The following is a 17656-nucleotide window of genomic DNA, read 5'->3' on the forward strand; positions in this document are numbered from 1 at the left end:
GTCAATTTCTGTAACTCATTCACTTCCTTCTCCATTACATTTTTTTCATTTTGATTCTCTGTAGCTCTATCTTTATTTTGTTGCTTTGATTTTTCTAGTTCTGATGTGAGTACCTCTTTGTCTTAATTTCCCTTAAATGTATTTGAATTCTAATAAAACATTGAAATATATAAATATTAAAAACATTTTATATTTTTTGGCTCTGAAGGTTTGATTAAGATAAATGATTTAATGATGTTCCTAACTTCAGTATTTCATGTTGTGTGATCTCATATAAAGCCCACAAGAAATAAAATTAGCAAGTGTTAATTTATTATCTTGAAGAATAACTCATGTATCATTTTGTTTCCAAATATTTTATTAATTCTTGAAGGGTCGGTAATGATGTTTTCTCTTTGCTTCTTGCAAGAATAGGGACTTAAAAAAAAAAAAAAAACCCACACATTGTTTAAGTAAACCCATACGTCCTTTCACAAACTGGTCTCTCACACAGAAGATAAGGAGAGACTGACAAAAGAGGTAACACTCCAGATTGGTATGCGACAGTGTTACTAAGCAGGGAAATTTATCTACTAGGTTTGTCTTGAGAGGCCACAACATGAGTAGATCTCCACACTCGCCTGCCAGAATCTTAAAAGTTTTTACAGAGACTTCAGTTAGGTTCAATCACCTATTGCATTCAGATGTTATCAACATCACCTTCCTATATCCTTGGAACAGCTCCTGATGTGGAAACAGTAGACAGACTATACATTCCAAGGACAGAGGAGGGAGCTTTTGGTTGCCTGGGTCCAGCTGGAGGGCCAAGCGGAAGTTACATCCTCTTGATCACCTCGTCTAACACCATGTAACACACAGAAGGAGAAAAATAAGATGATAAATAATGTTCACCAAACAAAACATCGTAAGAAGTATTAAGAGGCCATTTATTAGGATGGTCTTTTGAGCTCTGCCAGAGAATGAATATATATATATATATATATATATATATATATATATTTGTATTTTTTTCTTAACAGTGACAGAGGACACAAAATATAATTTGGATATGTAATAAGGATGGTTTAACATCTTAATTTTATTCCCTTCTACAGGGAAGTAATATTCAAACTATATTTAATCTAAAATTTTTGTATGAATTATAATTTAAAGATGGAGGGATAAATTATCCTTTGGACTTTTTTCAAATCAATAAGTTAATGAAACAAAAAAACATGTAAGTCATTTAAAAGACCGTATTTTACCACAACAGACTAAAATATAATTAACACATTTTAAAACGTCTTGGCTAGAATTATAAATTAATGAAAGCATTTACATTATTATGTTCCACAAATATTATGCAGATGGACATAACCTTCCTAAGTCATCCAGAGTCATTTCAATGTTTATCTTTAATCAAAAGTGGAGTAGACTGTTTTAACATCTGAAGTTTGAAGCATAAGACATATTATTTAATTTTGTCAGAAAATCTTGCAATCTTTACTTTATAACTGATAGCTGGTTTGCACAGATGAAAGTGCCAGAAACCAACATGTCTAGATAATTAGCTAAGTTACATTATCAAGTGAAAATTTTGCAGTTAGCTAGACTGATTCCCTTGTTTCTTAGTACATACTTAAACACCAATTTATGATACATTGATAAAAATTATTATTCAAATATTTTTAATTAGAAACTTTCTATAAATAGATGTGACATATAGCACAAAAATGCACACACGTGTGTGTGTGTATATACATACATATATATATATATACGTCCTTAAATTTGTGAAACACGAATAAAGCTAGTGAAGGTGTTGAAATTCCAGTTGAGCTATTTCAAATCCTAAAAGATGATGCTGTGAAAGTGCTGTACTCAATATGCCAGCAAATTTGGAAAACTCAGCAGTGGCCACAGGACTGGGAAAGGTCAGTTTTCATTCCAATTCCAAAGAAAGGCAATGCCAAAGAATGCTCAAACTACCTCACAATTGCACTCATCTCACATGCTAGCAAAGTAATGCTCAAAATTCTCCAAGCCAGGCTTCAACAGTACATGAACCGTGAACTTCCAGATGTTCAAGCTGGATTTAGAAAAGGTAGAAGAACCAGATATCAAATTGCCAACATCTGCTGGATCATCAAAAAAGCAAAAGAGTTCTGCTTTATTGACCATGCTAAAGCCTTTGACTGTGTGGATCACAACAAACTGGAAAATTCTGAAAGAGATGGGAATACCAGACCACCTGATCTGCCTCCTGAGAAATCTGTATGCAGGTCAAGAAGCAACAGTTAGAATTGGACATGAAACTACAGATAAAGTTGTGTATTATCATCCTGCTTATTTAACTTATATGCAGAGTACATCATGAGGAATGCAAGACTGGGTGAAGCACCAGCTGGAAACAAGTTTTCTGGGAGAAATATCGATAACCTCAGATATGCAGATGACACCACCCTTATGGCAGAAAGCAAAGAAGAACTAAAGAGCCTCTTGATAAAAGTGAAAGAGGAGAGGGAAAAAGTTGGCTTAAAACTCAACATTCAGAAAACTGGGATCATGGCATTTGGTCCATCACTTCATGGCAAATAGATAGGAAAACAATGGAAATAATGACAGACTTTATCTTTTGGGACTCCAAAATCACTGCAGATGGTGACTGCAGCCATGAAATTAGAAGATGCCTGCTCCTTGAACAAAAGTTATGACCAACCTAGACAGCATATTAAAAAGCAGAGACATTTGTTTGCCAACCAAGTTCCATCTATTCAAAGCTATGGTTTTTCCAGTAGTCATGTATGGATGTGAGAGTTGGACTATAAAGAAAGCTGAGCGCCAAAAATTGATGCTTTTGAAATGCGGAGGTGGCCCAGTGGTAAAGAATCCACCTGCCAATGCAGGAGATGCAGGAGACTCAGGTTCAGTCCCTGGGTCGGGAAGACCTCCTGGAGTAAGAAATGTCACACACTCCAGTATTCTTGCCTGGAGAGTCCCATGGACAGAGGAGCCTGGAGGGATATAGTCCATGGAGTCGCAAAGAGTTGTGCAGGACAGCATGCACACAGGTATCATATATCAGAATTCGCAAGTAGAGAGCAATACTTTAGTGTTTAATACAGATACCATAGGAAGAGGGAGGACTTGGAGAAGGTAGGTGATGTTTGAAAAACAGTACACAAGGTATCAGAAGGGAGACTAAAAATATCCAAGATAGAATTTGTTAGAAAGAAATTTGCTCAGCCATAGATGAACACAAGTTATTTTTGTCCCACCCAAAGCCACAAAAATAAACAAAACCCTTAAACCATTAATCTAGAATGCTTTGAGGGAGGTGAGCATATATCCGTAGTTTTTCTTTCTTAGTTTTGGCAAATTTTTTATATTCTAGTACTAAAACACATTAAAGCAGAATATAAAATCTTACATAAATAAGCAGCTAATAAAACTCCACTGAGAATACCTCTATATAAAGTGAAGTCGCTCAGTCGTGTCCGACTCTTTGCAACTCCATGGACTGTAGCCCACCAGGCTTCTCCATCCATGGAGTTTTCGAGGCAAGAATACTGGAGTGGGTTGCCATTTCCTTCTCCAACCTATATATAAAGATCTTTTACTTACGTATCTTTAAGTTACTTACAATACTTGAGGTAAGCATAAATGAAAAAACAGATTTGGGGTACAGATATGCCAAAGAGTAACATAATATTAGAAAACTAAAAAAGGAGAGGATAATTTGGATTTGAATCAGGATGCAACTTAAATTATTGCTAATATCATTTCCTCTGAATATTTGAGAAACAGTAACTAAGAATTAGGTAAAGAGCCCATTTATAGTTATATTTTTACATTGATTTGCACAATTGTACTACTGGTGGTTTACTGAATTGTTTAGAGTGCAGTCTCTAAGATGTGCTCATTAATCATTTATTCAACAAATATTTGCCAGGTACCTATTATGTGCCAGATATTATTTTGTGTGGTAAGCCACAGTTAAAATTAAGTCAGTTGACCTCAGGATGCATATATCCTAGGAGGTAGAAACAGGCAGGCAAGAGTGGAAATAAGTAAGTTGTGTATTGAGAGGATACAATTATATAGTGAAGCAAGCATATTATAAATATAAAATGAAAAGGGCCATAGGGTAAAGCAAACTGGTATCCCTGGCATGGGTGATGAGCAGGTTGCAGTATTCTACAGGGAATCAATGTGAAGATGAGATACGAGCAAACACTTGGAGGCAGAGTAAAATTAAACCAACAGATATTTAGGGGGAAGAGTATTCCAGGCATTCCAGGAAATAGACAGTGTAAAGTCATAGTGTGCGCATGGCATGCTGGAGAAATAGGTTGGAGTTGAGTGTGGCTGGCATGGAGTAAGCAAGAAAGGTAATTAAGGCACTAACACCTGGTCTGGCCTTGGTTCATGATTCCAGTGTTCTGAATTCCTTCTCAGCTGAGTTACCTTCAGGGGTCAAAGAAGGGCCCTGGAACTGCCACTTCTTCGCGTTAAAACTGGTGTGCAAAATCTTTGTTATGATCCATCCAGTGCAGTTTCTGTGGTGCTATCCACATTAAGGAGCCCCTTCTCCCTCCATACAAATCTCTTCACAATTTTTAAAATGGTTGCTTCCTCTATACCAAAATTTAAGGTATGAAAATTGGACTTACTACTGTAAAGAGAGATTTACACATTAAGCATGGTTCTCTGTTCAAATAAACATAGTGTTTCCAACTACAGAGGCTTTCCAGGTGGTGCAGTGGTAAAGAATCCACCTGCCAATGCAGGAGATGCAAGATATGCAGGTTCGATCCCTGGGTGGGAAAGATCCCCTGGAATAGGAAATGGCAACCCAATCCAGTATTCTTGCCTGGGAAATCACATAGACAGAGGAGCCTGGCAGGCTACAGTCCATGGGGTCACAAAGAGTTGGACATGACTGAGCCTGCATTTTTCCCCCCAATGATGTCTTTATTACATTTTACTTGAATTAGTCTTATCAGTTCATGTATATTTTTTAAATAAGGTTTTCTTTCTAAATTTTCTATATTTTAAAAACATATTTTTAAAGATCCAGGTAATAGGGTTTATATTTATTTTTCTTGCTAGGGTCCTAGTTGTCTCTCTGTGAGAACCTGCTAAATACAATGCATTTTTAAAGGTTTCAAAAATTAAATCCTATATAAAAAATGTAACGTTTGCTTGTCCTTCACTATTGTGGTTTTTTTCTTGTGTAAAATTTCAGCATACACACCAGCATGTAAGAAGAACATATTCTGAATTATCTTTCAAACATTACCTTATGGTTTCCTCAGCATCATTGGCTGTGTGCTCCTGACAGTGGGGAATATTTTGGCAATGTAGAAGCATGGTTGCCTACTTGCTGTTACACACGAGCCAAATGGGTAAACAGCTGGGAGCTCCTAGCCCTGAAGAAGTCTATTCAGAAGCGGTCAAATCACTGACATAGAGTATAATCTTAGTAGCTCCTTAATTTTTGCTGTGTAAAAAAAAATTAAGAGAAAAATTAATAAAACATCCTAAAATTAATAAAATAAAAATGAATGTTTTTCACAATTGCATAAAATAACTTACATGGCTCTTTGTAAACCCTAAATATACAATGAATAGAAAAAACAAAATAACTGAAAATGCAGGTATCTGACACAGGCTAAATATCTGACTATCTTTGTGTCTTACTAAGGCTTATATTGATTTGGGGGGGGGGTGAAAATAAAATAAAAATCCTAAAGACATTTTGTTGTCTTAAGTAGTGAAATTATTATAAAATCATCCACTAGGCATGACTTTTCTGCCTACTGCGTATATCAAAACAACTTATGGGAGTCTCCCATATGTATTATAGTTCTATTTCATTTCCAAATAGTTTTGACTTTCACATTTAGATATTCCATTGTTGACATAAAATTTTTATAAAAGGCCTTTTTTATAACTGTAATTTTATTCATATAAATACTTTATGTTTCTTAGTGCTTGTTGCTTTAAACTTTTTAAATATTGCTTCCAAATCAATCAATGTGATACACTACATTAACAAATTGAAAGATAAAAACCATATGATTATCTCAATAGATGCAGAGAAAGCCTTTGACAAAATTCAACATCCATTTATGATAAAAACCCTCCATAAAGCTGGCATAGAAGGAACATACCTCAACATAATAAAAGCCATATACGATAAACCCACAGCAAACATTATCTTCAATGGTAAAAAATTGAAAGCATTTCCCCTAAAGTCAGGAACAAGACAAGGGTGCCAACTCTCACAACTACTATTCAACATAGTTTTGGAAGTTTTAGCCAGAGCAATCAGAGAATAAAAAGAAATAAAAGGAATCCAGATTGGAAAAGAAGAAGTAAAACTCTCACTGTTTGCAGATGACATGATCCTCTACATAGAAAATCCTATAGACACCACCAGAAAGTTACTAGAGCTAATCAATGAATATGGTAAAGTTGCAGGATATAAAATTAACACACAGAAATCCCTTGCATTCCTATACACTAACAATGAGAAAACAGAAAGAGAAATTAAGGAAGCAATTCCATTCACCATTGCAACAAAAAGAATAAAATACTTAGGAATAAATCTACCTAAAGAAACAAAAGATTTATATATAGAAAACTATAAAACACTGATGAAAGAAATCAAAGATAACACAAATAGATGGAGAAATATACCATGTTCATGGATCAGAAGAATCAATATATTGACAATGAGTATACTACCCAAAGCAATCAGCTACAGTCATCAAGACAGTACGGTACTGGCACAAAGACAGAAATATAGATCAATGGAACAAAATAGGAAACCCAGAGATAAATCCACATGCCTATGGGCACCTTATTTTTGACAAAGGAGGCAAGAATATACAATGGAGAAAAGACAATCTCTTTAAAAAGTGGTGCTGGGAAAACTGGTCAACAACCTGTAAAAGAATGAAACTAGAACACTTTCTAACACCATACACAAAAATAAACTCAACATGGATTAAAGATCTAAATGTAAGACCAGAAACTATAAAACTCCTAGAGGAAAACATAGGCATAACAACCTCTGACATAAACCACAGCAGGATCCTCTATGACCTATCTTCAAGAGTAATGGAAATAAAAGCAAAAATAAACAAAGGGGACCAAATTAAACTTCAAAGCTTTTGCACAACAAAGGAAACTATAAGCAAAGTGAAAAGACAGCCTTCAGAATGGGAGAAAATAATAGCAAATAAAGCAACCGACAAAGGATTAATCTCAAAAATATACAAGCAGCTCCTGCAGCTCAATTCCAGAAAACTAAATGACCCAATCAAAAAAATGGGCCAAAGAACTAAACAGACATTTCTCCAAAGAAGATATACAGATGGCTAACAAACACATGAAAAGATGCTTAACATCACTCATTATCAGAGAAATGCAAATCAAAACCACAATGAGGTACCATCTCACGCTCATCAGAATGGCTCCTATCAAAAAGTCTACAAAGAATAAATGCTGGAGAGGGTGTGGAGAAAAGGGAACCCTCTTACACTTTTAGTGGGAATGCAAACTAGTACAGCCACTATGGAGAAGTGTGGAGATCCCTTAAAAAACTGGAAATAGAACTGCCATACGACCCACTGGTGAGCACACATACCAAGGAAACCAGAATTGAAAGAGACACATGTACCCCAATGTACATCGCAGCACTGTTTATAATAGCCAGGACATGGAAGCAACCTAGAATGGATAAGAAAGCTGTGGTACATATACACAATGGAATATTATTCAGCTATTGAAAATAATTCATTTGAATCAATTCTAATGAGGTGGGTGAACCTAGAGCCTATTGTACAGAGTGAAGTAAATCAGAAAGAAAAAGCACCAATACAGTATATTAACCCATATATATGGAATTTAGAAAGATGGTAACGATGACCCTATATGCGAGACAGCAAAAGAGACACAGATGTAAAGAACAGTCTTTTGGATTCTGTGGGAGAAGGCGAGGGTGGGATGATTTGAGAGAATAGCATTGAAACATATATATTATCATATGTGAAATAGATCGCCAGTCCAGGTTCGATGCATGAGACATGGTGCTCAGGGCTGGTGTACTGGGATGGCCCTGAGAGATGGGGTGGGCAGGGAGGTGGGAGGGGGGTTCAGGATGGGGGACACATGTATACCCATGGCTGATTCATGTCAATGTATGGCAAAACCACTACAATACTGTAAAATAACTAGCTTCCAATTAAAATAAATAAATTAATTTAAATAAATAAATATTGCTTCCATTGGTCATTTCTGTTTTCATTATACATACCTGGCTTTGCATTTCTCAAGCATTTATTATTTTGTGCAATTACATGTATTGAAGACAGTTAAAGATTCTTATACTATAGAAATCTATAGTACTTTCTTTTATTATCTTTTAACTTCTCTACTGTGCTTTAATGAAACCTATTTCACTATTATCTCCCAAATTTTCAATAAAATTATACCCTACTTGATAGGCCTGTGTAAGCAATGTTTAGTACATAAATCAAAGAAATTGGATATATCCTATATTTAATTCATTGTAGAAAGATAATAAGAGAATGTGTTAGTAAAATCAAGCATTTAGGGACAACATTTATGCAAGAAAAATGGAAAAAAATTTAGAGAAAAGTATCGAATATTTCACAGAATAGGATTTGTGATGCTTATATATAAATCCCTAAGACATGCAGTAATCTGTATTACCTTTGTGTCTTATTTATCTAGCCATTCTCAAATGGATAGTCTAGAAATTATTATTGTAATTCATCTCTTGTGAACTAAGATCATGGCATCTGGTCCCATCACTTCATGGGAAATAGATGGGGAAATAGTGGAAACAATGTCAGACTTAATTTTGGGGGGCTCCAAAATCACTGCTGATGGTGATTGCAGCCATGAAATTAAAAGACGCTTACACGTTGGAAGGAAGGTTGTGACCAACCTAGATAGCATATTTAAAAGCAGAGACATTACTTTGCCAACAAAGGTCTGTCTAGTCAAGGCTATGGCTTTTCCAGTAGTCATGTATGGATGTGAGAGTTGGACGGTGAGGAAAGCTGAGCACCGCAGAATTGATGCTTTTGAACTGTGGTGTTGGAGAAGACTCTTGAGAGTCCCTTGGACTGCAAGGAGATCCAATCAATCCATCCTAAAGGAGATCAATCCTGGGTGTTCATTGGAAGGACTGATGTTGAAGCTGAAACTCCAATACTTTGGCCACCTCATGCAAAGAGTTGACTCATTGGAAAAGACCCTGATGCTGGGAAGGATTGGGGGCAGGAGGAGCAGGGGACGACAGAGGATGAGATGGCTGGATGGCTCACCGACTCGGTAGACATGGGTTTGGGTAAACTCCGGGAGTTGGTGATGTACAGGGAGGCCTGGCATGCTGCGATTCATGGGGTCGCAAAGAGTTGGACACGACTGAGGGACTGAACTGAACTGAACAATGAAAATATTCCAATGCTAAAGACAGATCTAATCCAAAGGCTTAGAGTATTATGGCTTAAGTTTTAAGCATGGCCTCTGACCAATTATGACTTCTCTGGTGGCTCAGATGGTAAAGCACCTGCCTACAATGTGGGAGACCTAGGTTCAATCCCTGGGTCAGAAAGATCTCCTGGAGAAGGAAATGGCAATCCACCCCAGTATTCTTGCCTGGAAAATCCCATGGACAGAGGAACCTGGTAGGCTACAGTCAATGGGGTCGCAAAGAGTCGGACGCGACTGAGTGACTTCACTCTGACAAATCACAGGTTCACCACCAAGTTAGGTACACCTCCGACAATCCTGGTGAAAGACTAAGTGCTTTTCTCTTAAAATCTTCAGCAATATTCTTTCTGCCCACTCAGCACAGCACTTCTAGTTAACATCCTACTGGAGATTTAACTGGGGTTTAGGCAAGAGAGAGAAAGAAAATCTGGATAGATTGAAAAGGAAGCATTCAACTGACTTTTCTCACAGACATCATAAGCTTGTATGCTGAAAATAATAGGGAATATATACTTACGTACAAGGGCACACATGCATACAACTATGAATTCCACCAGTTTCAAGTTAAAGGATTAAATATACACTTTTAATAGAAAGAAAACAAAAAAATTTACACTAGTGTTAAAAATAAAATATTTAGGAATAAATTTAAGTAGCGTGCAATTCTATGCTGAAAACAGCAAAACAATTTTAAGGAAAATATAGTCAGAACTGATAAAAATAAATGTGAAAACTTCTATGAACAAGGTTGGGAAGACATAAAGGAAAACATATGGATTTGTGAAACAGAACTGAGAATTCTGAAATTAATTATTTCATATATGGTCCATTGATTTTCAATAAAAATGCAAAAATGCTAAAAATACTCAATAAGGAGAGGATCCTCTTTTAAACAAATCACCTGAAGACAATGGGATATCCAATTCAAAACAAAGAATTTAGATTCTTACCTCATACTGTACAAAAGGTTTAACTCAGAATAAAGCATATACCTAAATATAAATGATAAAACTATAAAACTCTTTCTTAGAGTCTTCAAGATTAGGATTAAGTCTTCTTGAATTAGACTTAGTGTGTGAGCTTCCCTCGTGGCTCAGAGTGTAAAGAATCTGGCTGCCATGCAGGAGACCCGGCTATGATCTCTGGATCAGGAAGATCCATGGAGAAGGGAATGGCTATCCACTCCAGTATTTTTGCCTGGAGAATTCCATGGACAGAGGAGCCTGGCAGGCTACAATCCATGGGTCACAAAGATGTGGACATGCCTGAGCAACTAACACTTTCAAATATTTCTTAAGTATTGCATAAACATGGTATGAAATAAAATTAAAAAATGGAAATATGGACTTCTTCAAAATTTAAAGTTTTGTTTTTCAAAAGACTCCTTAAATAAAGTGAAAAGGTAAGCTATATACTAGAAGAAAATGTTTGCAATATATATTCTATAAAGAACTTATATGCAGAATATATAAGGAAATTTTATAACTCAAAAATATAAATAGCACAAAAAATATCAGCACAAAAATCTGAATAAGCCTTTCACTAAAGTTGACATTCAGTTGACCAAAAAACACATGAAAAAGTTCAGGAATCAATAATCTTTAGGAAAAAGCAAATTCAAATGAAAGGAGATACTACTTCATATCTATTAGAATATTTGTAGTTAAAAAGTCAGAGAAGTCATTAGGGACATGCAAATTAAAACAACAGGACATGCCCCTACACCCCATTTGAGTGGCCAAATCCAAAACAATGACAACACCAAATGTGGGCAAGAGAACTTTCATTCACTGCTGATGATATTGCAAAAGGGTACAGCAACTTTAGGAGAGAGTTTGGTGGTTTCTTGTACCATAAAACATGCTATTACCACACAATCAGCAATCCTTCTCCTACGTATTTACCCAAATGAATTAAAAATTTATGTCCATATAAAAACTTGCACATGTATATTTATAAGAGGTTTATTACTAATTGTCCACACTTGGAAGCAATCAAAATGTCCTTCAGTAGGTGAAAAAACTGCGGTGTAGCCAGACAATTGAATATTATTCAGTGATAAGAAATGATCTATCAAGTCATGAAAAGACATAAAGGAAACTTAAAAGCAATTACAAAGTGAAAGAAGTCTGTCTACAAACTAGGATTTCAGTATCCTAGAAGAGGCAAACCAGTGGAGACAGTAGAAAGGATCTCTGGTTGCCAGGGGTGCGGGTTGCAGAGTGGGAAAGGATAAACAGGCAGAGGACAGAGAATACTTAGAGCAATGAAGACAGTCTGTATGACACTATAACGATGGGTGCACATCGTTACACACTGTCCAAACATAGAGAATGCACAGCACCAAGAGTGAACCTTATGTAGACTATGGCGTCTAGGTGATAACGATCTGTCAGTGTAAGTTCGCCTATTGTATAGATATTTCACTCTGCTCTGGGATGTTGATAATGAAGGAGGATGTGCATGCCTAGGGGAAAGGGCATATGAAAAATCTCTGTATCTTCTCAATTTTGCTGTGAACTTAAATCTGTATTTAAAAAATATTTGTAAAAGTAGACAATGACAATGTAGGTGAGTATATGGAGAAACTAGAATATTCATATATCATTAGTGAGTATATAAAATGGTGTAGCCTATTTGGAAAATAGTTTGACAATTTCTTAAAATCTTAAACATAGATTTACCATATCAGCAAGCAATTGTACTTCTAAGTACATATTCAAGATAAATAAAAACATTTGTAAACCCAAAGACTTGTATATGAGTGGTCATTGCCACATTATTTGTAATAACCCAAAGAAAAACAATGAATAGAATCATGTATTTGGGTACTTTTGCTTAAAATAATCATATGTTTTGTAAAGTTATTTAGTGAGAAATAAAATGAGAGGAATATGGAGTTTCCTTAATATACCAGTTCTAGAATTGAACTGTCTCTTAATTGATTAGGCAATGGAGTGTGACTTAAGGGAAAAATCAGAGAGGGAGAGATAATAAACAGCTGCTCTTCAGAAAAATTAATTCATAACTACATCCCTAGTTCCTGTTCAGTAATACAGCAACGTATCCACAATAGCCAGACAATGCAAAGACCCAACTTTTTATTTCATTGTAATTCTCTTTTCCTGAACACAATAGGGCAAGGACTTGCACTGAGAATGGAGAAAAATCTCTATTGTTTTAGTTGGCAAAACTAAGGAGAACGTCTGACTTACTTTGAATGTCAGTGGTCACAGTGCTAAGGACTTTTACCACCTATTTTTACAACAAACCACTGTTTGCAGACTCTAAATATATGTATTAGAATATTGACATATTTATGTATCTAGTTTGGCTGTAGCTTTTATTCTGGATCTATTAAAAAGGACAGACTGCAAAATATATCTGATATCAAGTGTTTATACTTTATGTGTATAATAGATGATAATAGAAGCTATTTGGAGAAGGAACATTACTAGAATTTATCAGGACTTCATTTACTGGAAAAAATTACAGTACCCTGTGTTTACTGTAGCGTGTGAGTGCCATAAGATTATGTATAGTAATTGGCCTGTGGCATATTTTGAAATCATTACAAAGCCCAGGGTCTTCATAAATCACCAGTTAGGAAGCACTCATCCAACACTATTCTTTAGTAGCAAATATATATAAGAAAAGCTTTATTTTAAATTACTTCTAAGAGCAAAGTTTTCCAATTTTTTTAATACCCAGTTTACTTAGCTAAATCCCAGGTTAGCTTTAAAATACTGCCCAAAGAGAAGAGTTGAATATCTATATTCACCTTAACAGGACAGTAAGAAGAACAATAAAAAAGAAAGGAGAGGAAAAAAATGTGCATGTAGTTTGATGAATGCCTAACTATAACTCTAGTTTATTGATATGCAACTACTGATAGAATATGCAGATTTATAGCAAAACCAAAGTTAGAATTTATGATATTCTTAAGCAAGGGAAGCAATTAGAGAAGTCATAAAATAATACTTGAAATATTTTATTAGATTCAAAAAATTACTGTTGGGCAAAAAGCAACATAAAGGTAAAAGCTAAAAAAAGAGGCAAGGAAAATACTTCAGCTGTTATGAGTCAGATGTTATAGCTCTGATGGTAATTTTATGTGTCAAATTCTCTGGGTCACTGAGTGCCCAGATATTTGATTAAAATTTATTTCTGGGTGTGTCTGTCATTGTGTTTCTGGAGGAAATTAATATTTGAATAGTCCTTCTGCATTAACATTTATATAATTATTATTTGAATCAATAGTTACCACCTAAATAAGTAATTTGTATATGTAAAGCAGATTGTTCTCCCCAATGTAGGTGAGCCTCAGTTAATCTGTTGAAGGCCTGAAAAGAATACAAGTTTGAATAAGAAACAATTATCCTTCTCCGCCTGATTGTCTTCTAACTGGGACATCCATCTTCTGCCTTCAGGTTTAGACTCTGACTGAACTATACCAATGGCTTTCCTGGGTCTCCAGCTTGCCAACTGCAGATTTTGTACTTCTTAGCCTCCATACACCCATGAGGCAATTCCTTATAGTAGTTATGTGTGTGTGTGTGTGTGTGTGTGTGTGTGTGTGTGTGTTAGTCACTCAGTCATGCCCGACTCTTTGCGACCCCATGGACTGTAGCCTGCCAGGCTCCTCTGTCCATGGGATTTTCCAGGCAAGAATACTGGGATGGGTTGCCATGCCCTTCTCCAGGGGACCTTCCTGACCCTGGGATCGAACACAGATCTCCTGCACTACAGGCAGAATCTTTACCAGCTGAGCCACCAATGAAGACCCTAATTATATATACACACACACACACATATGTATATGAAATTATATACATATATATATGTGGCTTCCCTGGTGGCTTAGCTGGTAAAGAATCTGCCTACAATGTGGGAGACCTGGGTTCAATCCCTGGGTTGGGAAGATTCCCTGGAGAAGGGAACAGCTACCCACTCCAGTATCCTAGTCTGGAGAATTCCATGGACTGTATAGTTCATGGGGCCGCAAAGAGTCAGACAGACTAAGCCACTTTCACTTTCATATATATATATATATTTTTTAATTTACAAGTAATTATGTATACACATACACACATATTTCTATTTCTCTGGAGAACCTAAAGCAAAACAATAACAAACATATGAAAGAACTGACCCCCAAAATGTATGAAAATGATAAATCTAATTCAATAGAAAAATAGGTAAAGTTATAGGTGGCTCAGACAGTAACGCTTCTGCCTACAGTGCGGAGGACCTGGGTTCAATCCCTGGGTCGGGAAGATCTCCTGGAGAAGGAAATGGCACCCCACTCCAGTACTCTTGCCTGGAAAATCCCATGGACAGAGGAGCCTGGTAGGCTACAATCTATGGGGTCGCAAAGAGTTGGACACGATTGAGCGACTTCACTTTCACTTTCACGTAGGAAAGAAAGAAGGAAGGAAGGGAAGAATACAGGGAAAGAATACACAGAGGAGGTCATACTCACTCAAAGCCAATAAATATTGGAAAAAATAACCAGTGATTGAAAACATACTGAGAAATGCATTGCTGTTTATCAGATATAATACCCAGTGAAGATACAAGGAAGCTTTCTCTCATGTGTAACAGATATATTAGACAAAGAGGTGTAGTTTTCCAGGGAATCTTCCCTCTCTCCACAGAAGGCCTGCAGGAACAAGATTAAGAACATGGACTCTCACCTTAGTGTGACCATGTGTGTCAGAGGACAAGGCGCACAGATGATACATGGAAATTATATAATCAAAATTGGATTTACTTACCTCTATAGAGGAAAGGTATCATTCAGTTATTTTTACATTTGAGATAGACTTCACTGAGTAGGTCATATATATAATTTGCAATAGATAAGTCTGAAGGAAGATTAGAGATAGAAACACAAATCAGTGAGAGATCTTTGAGTCTGTTTCCCTGTAGAGGAGATCCCTTCAAACACATTAACTCAGCTGGAAAGATTCTAGAAAAAAAAAAAAATTGCTTTTACCAGTATGCACTCAGAGGCTGTGCCATTTCACTTTAACCCCTGGACAGTCATGAAGGAAGGTTGGGGTGGGCCCAATAGATAGGGTTAAAATTAAGGTATCGGAATGGCCAGAAGGCAAACTTCTTTATGAAAACTTTTCTTTTAGCAAGTTAATAAAATTTCAAATAACACTAATGTTGCAATATAATCCATTGTAAATACATATGTAATAAATAGCTCAAATACATTCAACATGGAAGCACATAGTATTTTAAAGATAAAAATTGTTATCATTTAAAACTTTAAAATATAAGTGCATAGTTATTGCCTTGTTGTTGTTTAGTTGCTCAGTCATGCCTGACTCTTTGGACCCAATGGACTGTAGCCTGCCAGGATCCTCTGTCCATGGCATTTCCCAGGCAAGAATACTGGAGTGGGTTGCCATTTCCTTCTCCAGGGATCCTCCCCACCCAGGGATTGAACCCGCGTCCCCTGCACTGGCAGACAGATTCTTTACCACGGGCAGGTTTACCACAGCCATCAGAGAAGTTCCCCTATATTGTCTTCCTTACCCCCTAATGAAGGACATTGCTACAGCTAGAATTATAGGTGGCCAATTACCTTTATTTTTACTGGAGGATTTTCAGTAAACCTGCTTTTTAGACAAACCTGGAAGGGAAAAGGAAAGGAAACTAAAATATCTGTTGTTGTTACATGTATTACAAATGTACTATGTATGTGAAAAGTATCCGACCAGTTTAAAAGCAAATCAAACAAAAAAACTGTAGCCACAGCACAATTTAAAACATTAAGAAGGGGAACACATGTAAACCCATGGCTGATTCATGTCAATGTATGGCAAAAACTATTACAATATTGTAAAGTAATTAGCCCCCAACTAAAATAAATAAATTTATTAAAAATAAAAAAAAAAATAAAAAAAATAATAAAGATTAGGAGACAAAAGGAATAAATAAATAAATAAATAAAACATTAAGAAAAGTTTATATTTAGAAGTCCCTCTGTGTAAGCTCAAGAGATTCTTTAGGTTCTCTTCCTAAGGGGATAATAACAACTATTATATCATATTATAAATAAACAAATATATTATTTATATCACACCTAACTGCACTGGTTAATGCTGTTAAGAACCAAACTCTGCACACTGAATAAAACAAAGCAGAAAGATGAGTTTATGGCAAGGGTTTCGATCAGCACACTGGGAAACGCAAGGCTAAAAGAGCAGTGAGTTTCAAGGTGCTCACAGAGGAAGGGATTTTTATGGATTAAACACAGAAGTCATTTGGTTTTTTCAGCTGGTTGGTTGCCTAGTGGAAGGGTAGCTGAGTCAGTGGAACAAGGAAGTCTAGAGACATCATGAGCAGCCTTGGAGTTTGGAGAGTAGCTGGTATCTTCTGCTGATTTCTGAGAAGAGCTGTAAATTCCTGTAAAGTTCTGTTTCCTTTATCCACCTCATTGATCTGCTCCATTTTGTCCCTGACCTAAGTGATTCTATTTTAGTTTGGTTTTACAATTTGAAAATGAATTTTAAAATGATTTCTCCCTGTAACGGTGGTTGAGAAACTCCAGTGTTCCATATTAGTCACAATACATTGCTTTTACTTAATTTTTAACCTTTCCAGTCTGTTATATATAAAATGCACTCATATTGTGATTTCAATTTTCATTTCCTTGATAATCAAGTTAAGCAAATGGAGAAAAAGCGATTCTTAGTTAAAAGTTTTCAAATATAGCTTCAAATAAATGGTTAAAATTTAAGACATTAAATTCTATTTATCCTGTACAGAAAAGTTTTTGATTTTAAAATTAAAATAAAAAATTTTAAAGCTTCTTTAGAAGTTTAAAACTTCTTCATTAACTGAAACCTATGCTTTTCATTGTTTTTTGGGAAAATCTGTAGAACTTTTCAGAAGAAAATTTACTTAAGAATAGCAATCAAGACACTTTGTAGGACAATAAAGACATTAATAATACTTTGTTATTACTCATGATATTATTCTCTTTCAAGTTTAATAGCTTACAATGTATTTTTTTTTTGGCAGTATAAGGAAATTAGCTCTGCTTCCTGGCACAATTAGTTATAAGTCCTTCATTTTCATTCTGTTGTAGAGTGAAGGACAAATCAGTGATAACAGAATCAAGCAC

General features: G+C 35.8%; 1 long non-coding RNA gene across 1 annotated transcript in view; it reads right to left on the bottom strand.

Annotated features, from left to right (window-relative positions):
- Positions 1 to 340: 340 nt before the first annotated feature.
- The window catches only part of LOC145527352 (uncharacterized), a 214591-nt gene continuing 197275 nt past the window's right edge, over positions 341 to 17656 (bottom strand). The window contains exons 8-11 of the long non-coding RNA XR_014069704.1: positions 16112 to 16159; positions 15291 to 15380; positions 5282 to 5482; positions 341 to 837 (exon numbers count right to left, since the gene is read on the bottom strand). This is a non-coding gene — a long non-coding RNA (uncharacterized LOC145527352). The remainder of the gene's footprint in view (positions 838 to 5281; positions 5483 to 15290; positions 15381 to 16111; positions 16160 to 17656) is intronic.

The sequence above is a fragment of the Giraffa tippelskirchi genome, chromosome 11 (assembly GCF_054371585.1).
Source record: "Giraffa tippelskirchi isolate mGirTip1 chromosome 11, T2T-mGirTip1v1.2.pri, whole genome shotgun sequence".
In the NCBI taxonomy this organism is placed as follows: domain Eukaryota; kingdom Metazoa; phylum Chordata; class Mammalia; order Artiodactyla; family Giraffidae; genus Giraffa; species Giraffa tippelskirchi.